The sequence below is a fragment of the Kogia breviceps genome, chromosome X (genome assembly GCF_026419965.1).
Source record: "Kogia breviceps isolate mKogBre1 chromosome X, mKogBre1 haplotype 1, whole genome shotgun sequence".
NCBI lineage: Eukaryota > Metazoa > Chordata > Mammalia > Artiodactyla > Physeteridae > Kogia > Kogia breviceps.
This window is the reverse complement of record NC_081330.1, coordinates 127,023,968-127,041,784: the sequence shown is the minus strand read 5'-3', so window position 1 is coordinate 127,041,784 and position 17,817 is coordinate 127,023,968. Positions and strand designations below refer to the sequence as shown.

The following is a 17,817-nucleotide window of genomic DNA, read 5'->3' as shown; positions in this document are numbered from 1 at the left end:
CAAGGGGGCAGTGGCTCCCGATCAAGGAGAAACGAATGTCTTTGAAGACTGCATCTTAGATTGCTTTGTTAATACAGAAAATCCTCTCTCTTTGGCATGCAGAAGACTCATTTCAAAAGAAAAAGGCAGGTCCGTGAGGATTACGTTGGCTTCCTGGAGGTCAGAACTGCATACACAAAATGAATAAAATGATGCTGAAATAAACAAGAATGTGAAACTGCTCATCCACGGGAATGATGTAACGAATCCTGACATAATTTCCAAGCAGAAAAGCAAAACTAGGTCAAAGCACGTTGGCCTCACATAATAAGCATTTTTGCTCCCAGAATTTTACCATGTAGGTTGTGTCTGCAGGCATTAATGTCTTCTGTTATCAACGTTCGGGGCTGTCACAAACTATTCATATCTTATCACTCTTTGTTAGCTAAACCAAAACAATGTAGTTTACATGTGAACTCTTCAATTCTGACAGCTGAAATGTTAGAAAGGGGAAATGTTAAAAATATTCAGAAAGTGTCTCCTCCAGGCTAAGAAGCATTAAGCAATAAATATTCATTATTTAATAGTCTCCTATCACGTTTTTCTCTACACAGAAAGCCATACCTCTCTCAATCAATTATTACGACTTTGTTTCCTTCTTTCACTCACAGCCGTATGAAAAGGGCAGCCGCATCAATATCTCCTTAGAAATCCACTTTGAACACTGACCAAAGGGAAAAAACCGTGTCACTCACTGGATAGTCAATTTTTCTATTCTGCTTTCCCCATAGGTTGACTGAAACAACTCACACTTTCTTCTCCCTTCTATTTGTTCCATTGCACTTTTCTGCACTACCTCCACCAAGCCCAGCTGACTAATTCGTAGAAAAAGGACTCATCTCACTCCTTAAACTTTCTTCTGTGTAAACATAATCCTCCTGGTTTTTACTCGACAAAGTAGCACAAAATCAAGTATAAGACTATTTGCTTTTTTTGTACAGTATTTTCTCCTAAAAGTGATACAGTCTCTCCTGACTCTCGATTCATTCTAAACCTTCAACCTACCTGAAAATTGTGCTGGGATTTATGAGCACATTAAATTAGTATGTGACCCCAAAACATCCAAATTATACCCTACTAGAAGGCATGCAGTACAGTCGAAAGAGAATAACATAAGGAATCTAGAAGATGACCCAGGTTCTAAATGTAAACTCTGCTCCCTGATGGAAGGTAAAGCATTCCCCTGTGCTAACATTTTCAACCCACAAATGCTAAACTTTTAACCAGAACTTTTTGTCTGAATTCCTAATGCATCTCCTACAGGAGACTTGATCCTGTGCAGATTTCTAATATTTGGTGATGCCTTCCACTCATATTTCGCTTTATCTGGCCATCCATCTAGTTCCTGGTAACTCAGCAGGGCACTCAACGAATTCCAGTTGTCCACAAACAGCTCCTTTGCTCTTTTTTTTTTTTTTTTTTTTTTTTTGTGGTATGCGGGCCTCTCACCGTTGTGGCCGCTCCCGTTGCGGAGCACAGGCTCCGGACGCGCAGGCTCAGTGGCCACGGCTCACGGGCCCAGCCGCTCCGCGGCATGTGGGATCTTCCCGGACCAGGGCACGAACCCGTGTCTCCTGCATCGGCAGGCGGACTCTCAACCACTGCGCCACCAGGGAAGCCCCTCCTTTGCTCTTAATTGCTTAGGGAAGATCACTTCAGAATACATGCAACTGAAGCCACACTTCACAACTGGACATATAACAAATAACGTAGTCTACCTCATGGACTCCTTGAAAATGTATTAGTCCTGGTGTCTCCATAAACCACTCAATGTCTCAGAAATTTTGATTTCATCCTTTTAACCAAAACTCTCAGATGGTCTGTCACACCCAGAAGCAGTGAAAATGCTTTTCTGTCCGGCATATGACTTCATTTTCACCGCAGAAAATGTGGCCGCCATCGGCATGGGGCAGAGCATAAGACTTCAGTGTCCTTCCAGAGGCAGACTCTCAGTTGCTGAGTGACCTTGGGCGCACCACTCACCTGGCAAAATAAACCCACTGCACGTGGACCAAAGGCTAAAACATCAGGTTGGGCTCTTTTGTTTTTAGGCTTCGAGGTGTTGGACAGCACGTCCCATTTCGTAACCATTTCTGTAGTCCCATCAAGGAGTGTATAAGACAAGCTGCCTACCGAGCTCTGGGTGGCCTCACCCAGAACACAACCCAGAGGACTAGATGGCTAAGCAACCGCAACCTAATTTTTCTCTAATGTCAATCTATTCAGTCCTTGCTCTTTCCCCAACCTTTCTAATGCCCTTTCTTCTTCATACCCCTCTGATCTTAAAGAGCATTTTCCATTCTCTTTCTTGCCAAAATTCACCCAGCATGCACCTGAAAAATATTTGATTCTTCTTTAATTTTATTTTTTATTTATTTTTCATTGCAGGATAGTTGATTTACAATGTTGTGTTAGTTTCAGCTGTAGAGCAAAGTGATTGAGTTATACATATATCTCTATTTTTTCAGGTTCTTTTCCCTTATAGGTTATTACAAAATATTGAGTATAGTTTCCTATACTATACAGTAAGATCTTGTTGGTTATCTATTTTATATATACTAGTGTGTATATGTTAATCCCAAACTCCTAATTTATTCCTCTCTTCCATTTCCCCTTTGATAACTATAAGTTTGTTTTCTATGTCTGCGGGTCTATTTTGTATGTAATTTCATTTGTATCATTTTTTTTTTTTTTAGATTCCACATATAAGTGGTATGATATGATATTTGTCTTTGTCTGGCTGACTTCACTTAGTACGATCATCTCTAGGTCCATCAATGTTGCTGCAAATGGCAAAAAATATTTATTGATTCTTACTGGGTGTCAAGGCACTGTGCTTGGACTTGAGGTTTTTACGGTAATTAAGACGTAACTCTTGCTCTTGAGTAACTCAGTCCCGAGACAGGCAGACAAACGAGTAACTGGAAATATATATACCATTTAGGATACTTCTATGGATAAGAGGAAGTTCCAGTTATATCCTTTCCATTTATTGTGATCCAAACAGACAGTGCTCAGTGTACAAAGACTGTACTTACAAACAACCCAAACCCACAAATGCCACCGACTCCCCTCAGTTGGTCCCCTGTGGTTCCCTGGCTGTCATTCACAAAGACCCCAGGGAGTCCAGAAGTTCGCTCAGGATGCTGAGAAAAGAACAGGGGAAGAGGTTCGACTGGCAGACACACCAGCAAGTCCTGTCTGCCAAAGGCACAACCCTGCCCACAAATATTGTCCCTGAAAGGGCATTCGCGATTTCTGCAGCTCCAGGCTCTAGTGGCTGCTATTTCCCCAATTAAAGGTTCATCCTGAGGGTTAAAGGGCTGAGTCATGAGTTTTAGCGCATTCATATTGCTTCTCTCCCAACACCGGGTTTAGACTATTGACTAGAAGAAACAGCAGTGTGGTTTGAAGGTGGGAGAGGAGAGGGTGGGAGGATGGGAAATTATGGGAACTCAATTCACTGTGCATTAGGATAGGCCTGGGAGAGACATCCCAGTGGGACCCAGAAGATACTAGAAGGGTGGAGAAAGGTGAAAACTAGTGCAAACCTTTCCCATTTCAAATATTTGCAAGACTGGCCTGATACCAAGAGTGTGACAACCCCTTCTCCTTCTATGTTCCATCCTGTACAACATGGAAGCATGTCCTCAAACTGCAGAACTTAATCAGATTGGTTATTTTTTAAAATAGTGTTTCAGTCTCAATCATTGCACCATTTCTCACTGGAAAATGTTCTGCGTTCCAAACAACAAACTCTTAGAGCATAAGCATTCCTAGATTGGGGACTGCCTACGAGTTATTTTTTTCTATTGAGAAAAATTGAATATTTACTAATTATGGTAAATTTATTTAAACTAGGAATTCATAAATTCCTACAAATGGATATGTGGGTTAAAATTAACTAAATTTCACAATTACAAATCATTTCTCAAGTCTCACTTCAGGAAAGTTTTGGCTACCATCAATTTATTAAGCGGATTCTTATCCATATAAATATAGCCGCAGGGACGGTATCAAAATCATGTTTGCAGCCCCAAAGTGGCCTGACGTATAATAATCATTTAGAGTAGTTTTACTGAATGAACTAAGGAATATACTCATTCTGTAAGGAGTCAGTAAATGTCCTTGAATGATATAAGAAATGAAGGAGAGCCTTTGTATTATTTCTCCTTTGTGACTACTTCATCATAAACATTTGACTGTATATTAAAATCTACTACTGGGGCTTCCCTGGTGGCGCAGCGGTTGAGAGTCCGCCTGCCGATGCAGGGGACGCGGGTTCGCGCCCCGGTCCGGGAGGATCCCACATACCGTGGAGCGGCTGGGCCCGTGAGCCGTGGCCGCTGAGCCTGCGCGGCCGGAGCCTGTGCTCCGCAACAGGAGAGGCCACGACAGTGAGAGGCCCGCGTACCGCAAAAAAAAAAAAAAAAAAAAAAAAAAAAAAAAAAATCTACTACTAATGATCAGCACCTCTTCCTTTTTAAAAAAAAATTAATTATTTATTTATTTTATTTTTGGCTGTGTTGGGTCTTCGTTTCTGTGCGAGGGCTTTCTCCAGTTGTGGCAAGCGGGGGCCACTCTTCATCGTGGTGCGCGGGCCTCTCACTATCGCGGCCTCTCTTGTCGCGGAGCACAGGCTCCAGACACGCAGGCTCTGTAGTCGTGGCGCACGGGCTTAGCTGCTCCACAGCACGTGGGATCTTCCCAGACCAGGGCTCGAACCCGTGTCCCCTGCATTAGCAGGCAGATTCTCAAACACTGCACCACTAGGGAAGCCCCCCCACCTTTTTGTTTTTGGTTGCCGTTTTTACTTAGAATTCTCTTTTATAGCACAAAGCACGCAAGTTCTTAGAGTTTTGTTTTGTTTTGCTTTAAAGGAAAGTCCCTTCCAAGCATCTTTTTTCAGGGCCTCAATTTTCTCACCTTAACACCACGTGACCTTCTGTAGGCCATTAACTATCCTGCTCCGTGTCAATGGCCTGTCTTCCTCTGGCGGGGGAAAACAGATCTTGTGGATCTGGAAGAGTCCCTAATATTCTGTGCTTTCATTTAAAGGAATTTCTAGAAACTGCCAGTTCATAAAACTAGGCAAACAATCTTCTACAACAGAACCCCTGAGATGAGTTTCATGTGAAATAAAAGGAGTTAATAATGAGCCAGAAAGCATCGTGTTGATAAACTGTCCCGTATCTTAATGGAGATTAGATTCCTGTTTGACCTGGCTTTGGAGCCCTTTCTTTAATCTCAGTGTATTTGATATTCTCTTCCTTGAATGAACTCCGTTTCACTGTGGCTTTGGTCACAAGATTAAAGAATCACTAACTAATTGTTCCAAATAAGCAGAGCATTTCTCCCTGATTCTGATCCTGGCGCCCAGCAGAGGCGTCCACCGCCCGGCCTTCCATCATAGACACTTCAAGCCTGACCTCTACAGGTGGATAATTGAAATGCACACTGCCCAATCAGATCTGGGTATTTCTTTTTAAAATCCCACCAAGTTCTGAAAACACAAACGTTCATATGTGCAACAGGGAAACTGATATAATATGTTGGACTTCCCTTTTGTTTTATAAGTGGCTTTTTGAGAGTAGCAACCTCTTGATTGAAGAGCATTTAAATTACATCTGCAACACACGCTGGTCCCGCTTAGCCATTAATTCTTTTTGCCTACTAAGAAAAATCCAAATGATTTGGATGAACTATGATCCTCAAATCATGCAGGCTTAAAAGTGCCCTGATCAGCCCCACCTTTTTCTAATCAAACAAATTACTCTTTGTCCAGGGACCAAATCCCCCTCTTTCACCAATGCACAGCCCAGGTTGCCATAGTTACCTTGGATGTCTATTTACTACTCGGGATCAAAGCCAGGAGACATAAACATACACACGTAGTCTTAAAACTTGCTGGAATGTCTGAGGATAACATGCAACTACCAATTAAAGGATTTGCTCGCAGCCTACGCGGTCCCTAGCCAAGCAAACTGTGAGTACAGGTCATAAGGAATGGCAAGGAAAAGACAACTTGAAAAAACTATTTCAACACGACCAATAAAGATCTTTAATCTGACAGTAAGTCACGACTGTAACATTCCCCGCCAAGGAGAGACAGTAGGGAAGAAATGAAAATTCGAATGTGTGTTGAAGATACTGGACCTCCAAACCATGTGCAAAAGCTTAAACCCTGTGCTATGCAGCAGCTTCCCAGTAACCATCCATTTGACATTTGGTAGTGTATGTACGTCAGTGCCACTCTCTCACGTCGTCCCAGCTTCCCCTTCCCCCGCTGTGTCCTCAAGTCTGTTCTCTACGTCTGCGTCTTTATTCCTGCCCTGCCCCTAGGTTCATCAGTACCGATTTTTTTTTCAGATTCCATATATGTGCGTTAGCGTACGGTATTTGTTTTTCTCTTTCTGACATCAGCTTGTTGCTCTGTGACCACCTAGAGGGGTGGGATAGGGAGGGTGGGAGGGAGACGCAAGAGGGAGGGGACATGGGGATATATGTATACATATAACTGATTCACTGTGTTGTACAGCAGCAACAGTATATTGTAAAGCAATTATACTCCAATAAAGATATAAAAAGTAAAACAAAAACAAACCAAAAAAACTTAAAACCCTACAATGTCTGGTGAAATGTCCGGTTAGTTTCAGTATCTTTCTAGTTGGTGTCATAAAGCTGCCTCATCTCAGTTTGGGACAAACGAGAAAAGAAATGCCTTTTACACTTTTACACGCTTGACTTTCAAATGAAGGAAAACATAAAACATACTTGGAACACCATATGCTCGTTACAGAATAAGAAAAGGGGAGCTAGTTCCCTTTGAACCCCTAGATTCACTGTCGCTCCTGAGCCTGTACAAGTAGCCTGTCTTTCTGTGTGGGTAGCACTCATCTCAGACTCGTACCTAATTTGCTGTGTATCTCTGTACTGCAACTTCCCCTGCCTTCACCTCACCAGTTGTTCAATGAGGATCAAAATGCCACCTCATTCTCTCCTGGGGATGTGGCAGAGAATAAATAGATCATGTTCATAAAGGACTTTCTAATCCTCAAAGGAAAGATCAATACAAAGACATTCATTATTAAACCAGATGTCCTTGGGCATTTTAATTCCAATCCGAAGAATGCAAAACGGGCTAAATCAAACTGAGTCACAGCTTCCTCGTAACATTAACATCCTAGCCTTGTAAGAATTTAGCAGCTGCTTAAAGCATTGGCTAAACGCCTTATTCTTTCCCTTCACGCTATACGGCGACTGCAAGGACGTTTCAGTCCATCAGAAATAGAGTACCCTCTTCTCTGGCAGTGTTTTTTAAAATCATCAGGATACTCAAAACACAAACTATATCTGGTAGGCAATTTTGTCTGAAGAACCTGATTTTTTTTTTTTTTTCCGGCGTGAGAAAGAATTATTTGTTCTTATTTGTAGGGACAATGGGTGGCGTGCTATTTGAGGATATTTGCAGTTGTGGGAATGCCACAGGCAAACCTGTTGTTTTTGGCTGGGCTGCTAGAACAGGTGGCCATGCCTTTCCTTTTGCCTGGGAACACAGCAAATTCCTTCTCAAGGCAATTTCAGAAGTTTCCCATTTATGATCAGAGGGCAGAGAAAGGCTGGCACACACTTTGAAATTACTTCCTGATAAAGGCAAATAGGGTTCACCCTTTTCTTTTGGCCTAACTCAGTGTGACCTTAAGAACACTCAAAGAGTACTACCCCTCTGCACCATTCTTTTGCCGCCAACCTAGCAGAATGCAAAACCCCACTGAACCTCATCGTCAGTCAGGCAGCTTTCTAATTCTGCTGGCCATTGCTGGCTACCCGCTGTGGCTAGTCAGGGGCGGGGGTCTCTCGGCTGCCACGCCATTGTTCAGCATTGGTGCAGCCCTAGGGACGGATCACTCCTCGGCGAGAAGAGATTGGATTTCACTGCTGAGCTGACGACACATGGACCTGTTTGATAGTTAACCCTGCAAATCCAGCTGGGGCTGCTGGGCTGAGATGACAAATTGGCTGGTGGGTGCAATTCATCCCACCTGGACGCAAGGTTTCTCCAAAAGAAACTCAAATCAAGCTAGGATTAATCCAAGTCAATAACTCCACCATCTCCTTCCCCTCCATATTCTTGTTCTGGCTGTTGCGGAACAACGTGTCAGATTCCTGAAACGCTGGACTGCCCAGATTCTTTGGATGGGCCATGACTCTTCCCCCACTCCTTTTTCTCCCCGCGTCCCATCCCACCCCTAGCCCACCCTCTTTTCAAGGACTGCGCAGGCCAAAAAACTTATTGGACATACAGAGTTGTGGGATGAAAAGCTGCTGGGACTTCCCAGGTGGCGCAGGGGTTAAGAATCCGCCTGCCAATGCAGGGGACACGGGTTCGAGCCCTGGTCCGAGAAGATCCCACAAGCCACGGAGCTCGTGCGCCACAACTACGGAGCCTGCGCTCTAGAGCCCGTGAGCCACAACTACTGAGCCCACGTGCCACAACTACTGAAGCCCGCACGCCTAGAGCCTATGCTCCGCAACAAGAGAAGCCACCGCAGTGAGAAGCCCGTGCACTGCAACGAAGACCCAACACAGTCAAAAATAAATAATAAATAAATTTATACTAAAAAAAAAAAGCTGCCCATTCATTAAATGACTAAGGAGTTACTCCATGCGTACCCTTAAAACTTCACTACCGGGCTGAAATCCAATTCACAAGAATGCCAGAAGGAGCCAGGCACGGGAAAAATCATGCCAAGCCCGGGACAGCACGCCTCTGGCATCAGGCACAGGGAGTGCCTCCATTCCAGAGGAATCGTGTGGGAACAGAGATTCTGAAAAGTGAGCTCAGACACCACCGAGAGGACAGGTGGCTCCGCACTGGATCAAATGACTTCTTTGTTCCAGCCAAGGACCTTTGTCAAAAATGTTTTGCGTTCCCCTTTTTGCGTTTGCTAAATCCTTCCCATTTAGGCTTCTCGCTTCTTTTCCCCATCCCATCGGATTGCTCGTAAAAAGAACAGGGTCAGACCATGAGTTTGCAGAACTTGAAACTGATCAGCGGCCCAGTCTGCAGCAAGGCAAGAGCAATTCACTGGAAACACACACACACACAGCACTTGCCGGTCTAAGCGTGCTTTTCTGCGCTCACTGCCACTTGCCAAGCACACTTGCTTAGCGAGCAGGTGAGGGGGCAGGGAGGCAGAGGGTCTTTTCAAAACCTGAGCGTACGGTGAGGGCTCTGCTTCACCTCCCCAGGCTGCAGGAAACGGACAGAAAGTTCTAACCCCCTCGCCCCAGCCCCGAAACGGAAAGTTTGCTTCCTATGCAAATCACTTCCCCCAAATCGCACAGGGAGGCCAGCACCCAACCCACTCAGAAGAAGAAAGTGCAGAGCTTGTCTGGTGGTAATATGGATGCTAACTTTTCCCACCCACATTTACTAAGAGCTGGCAAGAGCAATATCGCTCCTCTTGGAATTCTCTGCCCTTGCCAGCCTACTAGCATGTTTTTCCAGTCTTTCAGCCCTTTATATGAGTACTGATCTTGATACTGAAATATTGACATAAGATTCTTCTATAACTTTGGTTGAGTTATAAATCACACCCCTTTCTGGGCTTGGTACACTCACTTTTTTCTTTTCTTACTGGCATAGCTAAAAACCTCGGCCTGGGCTGATAAGGAATTTTATCACCATGCCCCGCAGCCACAGAAGAAGCTGCTGGTTTAGAAGTCTTTTCAAAGACTCATGGAAGTCATCCCCGAGCCGTTTCTCAGCTCACTACTTTCAGGGCTGTCTTCTCGCGTCCAGAAACAATAACAGTTTCAAAACTGCTAGAACATGAAAACAAATCTGCATTTTTCTGGAAGGACCATCTGTGCTCATTTCGGGCTGGTTCCGCCTTCTCAGCCATAAACACAGTAAGTGCTCAGGATGGGAAGCCAAAATGAGATATGAGGCCCCGTGTAATTCTTTTTCAGGATATTCGGTTGTCTTTATCCTCACCCAAAGCATAGGAGAGGCTCAGAGCTCGAGATAGATCCTGAACAATAACTTCCAGCCGCTGCAAACTGGAATTGATTTACATATTCTAAGACCCGCTCTTAAGCCCTTTACAATGACTGCCTGACATCACCAATTCCCAGGGAGAGAGGTGGGGGGAACCTCAGGAAATCTTCTTGGGTTCCTTTAGGAAAATGCAGCCCCGTCTTTCCGCCAAACGCAAGGACTCGGCCAGGCATCCGCTCATCCGGAGCCACATCCCAGGGGTCCCAAGCGGCGCCCTCCCTCTCCACTCGCCCGTGCAGCCCCCCGGAGCTCACCTGCCTCATGTTTAGACTTCCATCACCCATCCGGCAGGGAGCGAGCCGCCTCGAAGCCCACGCAGCGGTCTTCCAGGGGGAAACACCAAACCCAACAGAAGCCCGCAAGACAAAAGCAACTCAGCGAGAACCCCCGGCAGCTGAGAGCACGTTTTCTTCCTCTTTTTCTTTGATCTGTTGCTACACGCACTCTGCCCAAGACAACGTCAAGTTTCTCAAGCTTTGCTTCCTAGCCTATGAAAAGTCGGGCGCAGGGAAGCGAGGACCGCCTGGCTCTTATTTCAAATCGGGTCTCAGAGACGTCGTAGGTGGCTGGCTGGGGCCCCGGAGGAGTCTCGCCAATCAGGAGGAGGGGGTGGGCCCTGGGAGCCGGAGGGGCTGTCTCCGCGAGGATTCGAGAGCTTTCAGGATTTCAAGGACTGGAAGCAGCTGTAAACAGCCTCCGAGCCGAGCTCCCGAAGTAAAAGATGCGTTCTATTCTTATCGCACAGCTCTGGGTCTGCTCACAGCTTAACTAGCTTAAGGCCTGGCTTTCAAGTGCTCCCTAAAAGCACGCAAGCATTAGGAAGGGGCATGATTTCAGCCCGAAAAGTGCACACTCAGGGGTCAGACGGATTTTGAAAAGGGTATCTTGCGCCAAACACTGGGGAGGAAACCAAATTGTTACTCAGAACACCTGAACTGAAACCAGCACTCAGGGGAGGAGGGTGTCACCCACCTCATTTCCATATAGATGAACTGTACAGCCATCTAAGAAACACAAATCTTAATGGGAACGTGCACACAAATCTGCTGAAACACGGCAAATGAACAAGAATCTTTATCTAGTGACGGCCCGAGGCACAGTTTTAAATAAAATTGTTATTAGAAAAACAGGCCCTCATGTTTGCTTAAGAAGAAACAAATTTTAAAGAAGTGTGTCTACCTTTCACTAAGGTTCACCTTACGTACAAGGTTGATCTGCGTGAACTAATTAAAAGGGACGAACTGGACATCCTCTCAGCTGGATGGGAGGAGAGCTAGCTGGCTTCTGAGCAAACTTAAACCCACACTTAAAAAGCATTTCCAGGGCTTCCCTGGTGGCGCAGTGGTTAAGAATCCGCCTGCCAATGCAGCGGACACGGGTTCGAGCCCTGGTCCGAGAAGATCCCACAAGCCGCGGAGCCACTAAGGCCCTGAGCCACAACTACTGAGCCTGCGCTCTAGATTCCACGAGCCACAACCACTAAAGCCCACCTGCCTAGATCTCGTGCTCGGCAACAAGCGAAGCCGCCGCGATGAGAAGCCCGCGCACCGCAACGAAGAGTAACCCCCGCTCGCTGGAACTAGAGAAAACCCGCACGCAGCAACGAAGACCCAACACAGCCCCCGCCCCCCCAAATAAATAAATAAATAAAAAGCATTTCCAAAGTTTGCTTCCTTAGTTTCCTATAAACAGTAGCTCTTTTCAACTCTTAACCAATATGATCTCAGTGGGAACCTGCCTTTTGGATGGCAAAAAAGTGCAAGCCGAGCAAAGACTACTTTGTGTAGCACCAGTGGTATAGTTTTTTCCCAAAGAAGTGGCCAAAATTTTGTGAGAATAATTCAAGAAAAAATTTTGGTATCAGAGAGGGGAAAAAAACCCAACTTAGCAAATAATGAACGGGCAGCTTCAGGTGTGTCATCGGTATGGCTTCAATAGATGTCAGCTGTGCCCGGTGCTGTGAAAACTTGGCAGCCCAGTATCTGGAGCTGGAGGTCTGTGACCCCGTTCCAGCCGCCCCCACCCCCGCTACCTTAGCAAATTAAGGGACCACCTAGTGACACAAGCTGACTTCAGTCCTCCTCTTGTATTTACTACAGAGCCCTTGATTATGACCTAGACCAGGGTTTCTCAACCTCAGCACTACTGACATTTGGGGTGAGATCATTCTCCGTGGTGGGCACCGTACTGTGCACTGTGGGGGTGTTTAGCAGCATCCCTGGCCTCAGCCCACCAGATGCCAGGAGCCCTTCCGCAGTCATGACAATCCATAATGTCTCCAGACATCACCCAGGGCAAAATCATACCCAGTTGAGAACCACTGATGTACCCGCCTTTGAAATACTGGTTCTCAAGCTTAACTGTGCAAAGAAACCTCTGAGGACACTGTGAAAAATACCAATCCCTGGGCCTCTTACTCTAAGGGAATGTAATCGGTAGGGCTGAAGAGGGGCCTGGGAATCTGCATTTCATCCAAGTGCCAAAGGACGCTGATTCACTTCAAGAAATACTGTACCTATTCCTGCCCTAGGTGTGCCCTCAGCCCCAGGACACAGGAAACTAGCCAGGGCTGCTGCCATTAAATATCACTGGAGTTAAATCCCAAGGCATATCTATTTATCACCTTCAACAGAAGCTTCTCACGACTGCATTTGCCTTCAGCTGTCATCACCTCCAAGGCAAATATGAGCTGGGATTTCCTCCTGCAATCTCTGTGCCCTGTCAAAGTTTCATCCATCTTTCTTCTCCTTTGGCCCGTTCCCACCCCCCTCCTACAAGGTCAAAATGTCACCACTCTTTTGTGGCTTCCCCAAACGCCCCAAGACAAAGTCATCCATCCCTTTTCTCCTCTCTACAGTTTATAGACACTGAGTGATGTGCTGGTAAATGTTTCACAACCAGCTCTCCAAAAAACAACAAAAAAGAAGCGCCAAGATTTGTTGCAGCCTTTGCCAATTTCCATAGTGTTAACAGCCCCTCGTTTCGCGCAGTAAGGAGCCTAAGCACAGACATGGGAAGAGCTGTGCTGAGCCAGGAGACGGTGAGCACCAGCGTGAGCAAACGGTGATACATCTCTGCGGTCTCACGTCTAAGTTGCACGGGAACCTTCTATTCTTCAATTTGTCTCTCTTAGCAAACTATAAAACTCTTGAGAGCAAGAGTGGTACCCTATACATCTTTGCAACCCAACCACGTTCATCGTACCCACGCGCCCACAGCGCAGGAAGTAGTCAACAAACGTGCGTGGAGAGAGAACGAAATGCTTCCCTGAGAAAGGGACACCGCTGTGACTGCGGCCAATGCCACGTTACGGAAGGGAAAAGAATCTCTTGGGAAATTAAACTATTACAGTTACACTTTTACCATAATTTAATATCTATTCTGTACTTATGACAACAATAAGCAGAATGCCGTGTTAATCCTAACACTCCCACATCCAAGGTCAGAGTGCAAGAGAAGAGACCAGCCTCCTAAAACAGAACCTCACCTTCATGGACGTATTTGTGAGACAGTCTATTTTCTACGTTTTCATATGAAGGCATCACACACTTCTGCATCTACATGGTAGACATCCTATCAGCTACAGATGACAAGATCTCTAGGAGGGATACATATATGATCATCTCTGGGAGGTGCATGAAAGGGCAGTCCCGCTGGTCAGAGATACAGGGATGGATTGTTGATGGTTCTCTCGCCCATCTTCTCATTATGCATAAGGACAGGAATGCCTACGGTGGCGTTATTAACAAACACTACGGATGAGTATCTACTCATATCTACTACATATGGGTACGAGCCAAGCATTTTGCCGGGCACTTTACAAATATGCACCAAAATACCAAAACATAGACGTCACCACTATTAGGCTAAGAATGAACTCACAGGATCGTTGAGGCAAAGAACCCAAGGTCTGATAGTTATCAATTGCTGTACTAGGAATTAAACTTATGTGTTTGGGATGAGAATTACTCTGCTTTTTGTTGTAAAATATACTGTCTCCAGAAATGATTCCTAAAACTCTTAAGAAGGGGCTTCCCTGGTGGCACAGTGGTTAAGAATCCGCCTGCCACTGCAGGGGACACGGGTTCGAGCCCTGGTCTGGGAAGATCCCACGTGCCGCGGAGCAACTAAGCCCGTGCGCCACAACTACTGAGCCTGCGCTCTAGAGCCCGCGAGCCACAACTACCGAAGCCTGTGTGCCCAGAGCCCATGCTCCGCAGAAAGACAAGCCACCGCAATAAGAAGCCTGCGCACAGCAACAAAAGAGTAGCCCCCGCTTGCCGCAACTAGAGAAAGCCCATGCACAGCAACGAAGGCCCAACGCAGCCAAAAATAAATAAATAAATAAATTTATTTTTTAAAAAAACTCTTAAGAAAAGGGAACAATGTAAATAAATGAAGTCTACTTTTTCATTTACAAATAACCATAGGTTTTCAACATTTCTAATTCAATAAATGGCCCTTTAGGGGTTGTCCATTAAGTGAGGATTAGATCCACTTATTGGAAACAGCATCAGCAAGTAAACTGAAGCAAGTAAAGAAACGTGCTTCGCCAAAGGTTCGGATGTTCTGTTCCCTGGTCTGTGATTAACAGCATTTGCAAATGTCAGCTGAAGGGATGTGGTAGTCTTGGCAAATCTTTCTAAAGACAGCAGCCGAGGTGATGATCCTGTGTAGTTAAGTGCAGGTTTGCTTATAAACAGACCTCCACAGCAAACATAACATGGGTTCCTAGGCCAGTGGTCTTGGACAGGCCCTACTGGACATGGATGGGCCCTGGGATGACACCTGAGAGGACAATTAGCAGTACCTGTGCTACCTCTTTCACTGTCCTGTTAGGTCAAAGCATATGGGATTATGTGTACATAAAAAATGGTTGACTATTAGTAACTTCCTATAGTTTACTGAAATATGTATCAGGACACATCATCAAAAGTCAATGAAAACCAAGCTACAGTTGCCTACTCAGCCACCTGGAAAATGCCTGCTGCAAGGGCACAGTCTTGAGGGGCTATGAAAAGACTTTTTATTCTCCCTCAAAGTTCCACAAATCCAGTTGTTTTATGCTTACGGCAGCCATGGAAAATTTGAGGTGATTAGTGTAGGTGATTTAAGTGGACAAGGACATGAGTCCCTACTTAGGAAAAACAAAAAGAAAAGAAAGAAAATCCCACCTATAGTTCTTATAGGATGTCATAAAAAAGAAACAAGTTTCTACTCACTGAGTACAAATACTCATTCAGTTAGTTTCTTTCAGTTGGTTAACCAAAGCAATGTGGCATACTACAAGCATGGGTTGCAAATACTATTTGGAGTCCATTTTTGATGTTAATGTGGCCACAAAACTGGCTGATAGATGTCAGGTAAACCAAATGACATCTCTAAGCCCAAGGTTTTTCAGGGGACAGTTGGGCAAATTAGGGACTGAATATTCGCATCCCTCCCCAAATTCATATGTTGAAATCCTATCCCCCAATATGATGGTATTAGAAGGTGGTATCTTTGGGAGGTGATCAGGTCATGAGGGTGGAGCCCCCATACATGGGATTAGTGCCCTTGTAAAAGAGACCCCAGAGAGCTCTCTTGCCCCTTCTGCTACCTGAGGACACAGAAAGAGGACAGCCATCTGTAGCAGAAAGTAGGCTTTCACCACACCCAGAATCTGTCAGAACCTTGATCTTGGAACCCTGGCCTCTAGAACTGTGAGAAATATATTTCTGTTGTTTATAAGCCACCCAGTCTACGGTACTTTGTTACAGCAGCTCAAATGGACTAAGACAAACGAAATCATATATGGGAAAGTTTTTTGCAACTATTGCTTACTGTATGAATTGCTTACTGGATGACAGACTCTGGAAAGAACGGAAGAAATCTGCGGATACAGAAACAGAACAAATAGACACACCATAAGGAAACTTTGAGGAGAATATATCCTAAAGGGCAGACTTTCTGACAGGACAGGGCCGACTAGTCATCAAGGCTCAATTTTAAATAAATTGAGCTTGACATTTCATCACGTGAAAATTAAGGAGTTAAAACAATCATGTTATCTTAAATTTTAAATATAACTTACCATTTAATAATTCTATGCTTTTAGAGGTGAAATATTTTGACATTGTTTAGTGTTTGTTGATTAACTATGGCAATCTTTTGTTATTTTCCTCTTAATGATCTGATAAAGGTTTATGCATGAATTTAGCAATGGCTTTTGTGTAATCCCCCTACCATCAAAAATTCTCTACACTCCCAATTGAAACTTCTGCTTCATGTCAACTTAATAATACCTTACTTCTCAAGAGTAATTCTTCAATTTCTGAATCATCTACTTTTTTTTACTATAATCTTACATTTAAATTTATAAGAGAAAAATTATTATAATAATTTACCTTTTACTTGTCTTATTAACCACTTTCCTAGATTCTGAGGTCATTGAGGCCTTTATCAGCCTGGGTTCTTTAGAGAATCAGAACCAATGGCATATTTAACATATATATTGAAATGTATTACAAGGACTTGACTTATGTGATTATGAGTACTGGTACGTCTGATATCCATAGGGCAGGTGGATAGGAGCTCATTCTATAGTTATCAGGCAAAATTTCTTCTTCCTCAGGGAAACCTCAGTTTTGCTCTTCAGCTGAATGGACGGACCCACCAACACTATCAAAGATAATCTCCTCTACTTAAAGTCAACCGATTATAGATGTTAACCACATCTACAGAATACCTTCACAGCAACACCTACATTGGAGTTTGATTGAATAACTGTACTATAGTCTAGCCAAGGGACCGTTGTATGTCCCTTCTAACAAGTAGCACAGAGGATATGATCAATCAGTCAATAAAAAATGTTCACTGAATTGTTGTGAATAATAGTAATAATAATAATTTTAAAACCTCCACTAGTAGAAGGTTCTCTTCTTTCTAAATAATGAAACTTTGCTAATAGATTTATTATACACTTATCAACTGCAACACTAGAAGGTAGGAGTTATAAAGTTTTGAGATAAAATATGATTTCTAACTGATAACTGTATACCAAGTCATACGATTTATCAAATACCAGGATAAAATGCAATTATTTTCATACAAAGACTCAACATTTTTGCATCCCATGTATTCTTTCATTGGAATCCACTCAAAGATGTGTTTTAGCAATAGGAGGAAATTAACCAAGAAAGATAAGACAATGGGACTCAGAAAACAGAGAAACCAACACAAAGACAATAAAGTCCAAGAGGAAAGATGCAGCAGTCTTAGAAAGGCCCGAGGCTAAATTTTACCAGGAGGATGGAGGATTTCTGGAGGTAGGTCACCAGGGAACAAAATGATACTGATAGATCACATTTGAGAAAGAACACATATACATAAATATAAGCAAAAGGTGAGGCCATCATTAACTCCAGGAAAAACAAAAGAATGCACAAAAAAAGGAAGCATAGCATAGCACACTACTGTGGCAGAGACTACGGGTGTTTATTTGGGGGCAGAAATGTGTTCAGCTGAAGAACATTTCCCAGCCTCCCTTGCAGGTATGGGTGGTCATGTGAAACTATTATGACCTATGGAATTTTAATAGAAGCTGCTGTGTAAGGCTTCTGGGAAAGCCCTTTAAAGGAGACACAGACTGTATGCCCCTTGCCCTTCCCAGACTTCCTCACCAGGAAGTCGCCATGAGGATGCAATACATGGTAAACCTGGAAAACAGGAAAGGT

General features: G+C 44.2%; 1 protein-coding gene across 4 annotated transcripts in view; it reads right to left on the bottom strand.

The window, feature by feature from the left end:
• The window catches only part of MID1 (midline 1), a 394,966-nt gene that overhangs the window by 178,257 nt on the left and 198,892 nt on the right, over positions 1–17,817 (bottom strand). The window contains exon 1 of one of the 4 annotated variants that reach the window (XM_059050101.2): positions 10,357–10,789. The exons of 1 other annotated variant lie outside the window; for it this stretch is intronic. The gene's annotated coding sequence lies outside the window, so the exon portion shown is untranslated. Of the gene's footprint in view, positions 1–10,356; positions 10,790–17,817 lie in introns of those variants that run through there. 2 more of the 4 variants (XM_067023069.1, XM_067023067.1) reach the window with 2 other exon arrangements.